The following is a 2689-nucleotide window of genomic DNA, read 5'->3' on the forward strand; positions in this document are numbered from 1 at the left end:
CCATATGCTTATACCCACACATAAAATTCTCCAAAGTCTAACATCACTTCTGATAGTTAGATGAAATAGACTCACTGATTTAACTTAAATATTTAAATATATTATTAACTTCTCACAGTTTGTTGTCAAACTGATAGTACTTTTCAAATATATCTTGGAATCAAAAGACTATGACAGAAGGAAAACTCCTATACATATTTGGTCCTCGTGCTTGATCACAGATGAGAAAAAAGGAATAAAGATTTTACACAAACACACACACACACACAAACACATATATAGCTTGGAGGCAGGTTATGCCAGGGAGGGACTGAAGAATGCTGAGAATCTGAAGGCAAGTACCACTTCGGTATGTAAAATATGCAACAAGTCATTTGACCCATGGTTTGAAATTAAATTCATATATATTTATATAAAAATGATTGTGTGTTTGTGTATTTCCGGAATGTTTTAAGTATCTAGTCCCTAATCTCTAGATATCTAACCTCAATGGTGTGTGACCATTCACCTGCTCTTTGATCATGTTATTGTTCTCTAGAGATATTCCTGGTCTAGAGGTGCCTCAGGATTTTCTCACACAGCTGCATCCTGGAGCCATGAGAACTAACTGGAAAATCCTAGAGAAGAGGGTGTACTTCTCCTACAGGATGAGGGAGCATGAGCTAAGTGTGTGCAGAGTGAAGGCTAACTGGATGCAGAGTGTTGAGGCCGGCCAGCAGCTCACATGTCCGTGTTCTTCCCTGGAAGACATCCTGGAATCTGGAAGAAAAGAGGGAATCTAGGCGACAAGAGAAAGAATGGAACCAAGACAAATACTCTGATCAAGGTTCACCTTTAATGTCAGCAAACACACTTAATAAAGAAGAGGGGAGGCCCATTACCAGTCACGCAAAGTTCCTTTGAAGTTGTCAGATCAGCCTTTTAGTAGGAACTCCTGAAGATCACAGTTTGGTGCTAACTCTGGAAAATCTTGGGCATGTTCGGCCTTAGGCATGTAGTGGCACATCAAAGGAGAGTGATGAGAAGCAGCACAGCAGGTGGCTCCACATAAGTGGTGGATGGTCTGAGGCCAGCCTAGCTAGGCTGGAAGGAGGTAACAGCAGAGGTCTCATATGATTCTGTCAGGGGAATGCTTTTATTAAGCAGTTTCCCTAGAAACTGAGTTTCAAAAGAGACTTGGAGAGTTTTCATCACATTCAAAGTCATTCAATTGAGGTTATTCAATGGCTGCTGCATAGTTCCATAGGCTCCAGTACTAGCCTGCATTCTCTATTAACTGTTCTGCATTTAACGGAATTGAATTTTCTCTTCTCACTTTGGGTAGTATTTGAATTCTGTGTCAAGAATGTAACACGTGACTGATGACTTAATGTGAGACTCTACTTGATACATAGCTGCCTTTGAGAATGACTAAGAAGTCATATATTTTTATTTATAAAGAGTTGACGTGAAGCTAGTTATCTGGCATTGTAAGTCATAACTTTCATATATGACCATTACTTTGTAAATGGACACACTCTGTCCAGGAAATGGTAGCTGGGGTTCTATTGACTTCCAAGGTTCGCTATGGCACAAAACAAGGACAGGAACAATTAGTTCATCAAAGACTCAAGGATTCAGACTGTTGTAAGAAGAAATAAAATATTGAAATTGAGGCCTACTTTGTGGTTCAGAACTGTACATGATGTAGAAACACAAAATTTTGTGTCCATAGGCCATGACCTCTGATCCTACAAAAGAGCATCATGCTCACTGAAGACCAGTAGTTTATTTCCCCCAATTCACCTCTCCTACTAACAAGAGGCATTGAACAAGACATACACTTAAAGAAAAAAAGGGCCTCAAATGACAAAGAAGTGGTGTGTTAAAAATGTAAAATACAGGCAGACATCTTGGTTCTGGGACCTAGCCAAGGGTATTCTGCACAGGTGAGAGTACGGAATACAGAAGCTAAAAGCTTCTGGGACAGGAGGGAGCCACAGAGCTTCAAAGGCAGCACCCTTTTAGGGCCCCAGACAGCTGGCCACTTCCTGGCCAGAGCATAGGGGTCTGCCCGGCGTGGGAACACTTTGTCTGGGCATCGGCAGCAGACATCCTGGTTCCAGGACACAGCCAATAGTATTCTGCACAGGGCCCAGACATCCGGCCACTTTCCCGGCCAAAGGAAAGGGGTCCTCCTGGCCTGGGAGCACTTTGCCAGAGCATCAGCAGCAGACATCTTGGTTCCTGGACACAGCTGAGAGTATTCTGCACAGGTGAGAGTATGGAATACAGAAGCTAAAAGCTTCTGGGAAAGGCGGGAGCCACAGATCTTCTAAGGCAGCCCCCTTTTTCGGGCCCCACACAGATGGCCAAATCCCGTCCAGAGGATGGGGCCGCCTGGCCCAGGAGCACTTGGACTGAGCATCTGCTGTAGATATCTTTGTTCCAGGACTCCTCTGAGAGTATTCTGCACAGGTGAGAGTGTAGAATACAGAAGCAAACAGCTTCTGGGACAGCCCAAAGCAACTCAGCTTCGGGACAGGCCCTGTTTTGGGCCAACGTATTTGGCCAGGAGGGAGGTTTAAGGCCAGATATCTGTGAACTTTTCCTGTAAGAGGAGAGCTTGCCAGCAGAGAGTGCTCTGACCAATGAAACTCAGAGGAGAGAGCTAGTCTCCCAGGTCTGCTGATAGAGGCTAACAGAATCA

The sequence above is a fragment of the Mus caroli genome, chromosome 8, assembly GCF_900094665.2.
Source record: "Mus caroli chromosome 8, CAROLI_EIJ_v1.1, whole genome shotgun sequence".
Lineage (NCBI taxonomy): Eukaryota > Metazoa > Chordata > Mammalia > Rodentia > Muridae > Mus > Mus caroli.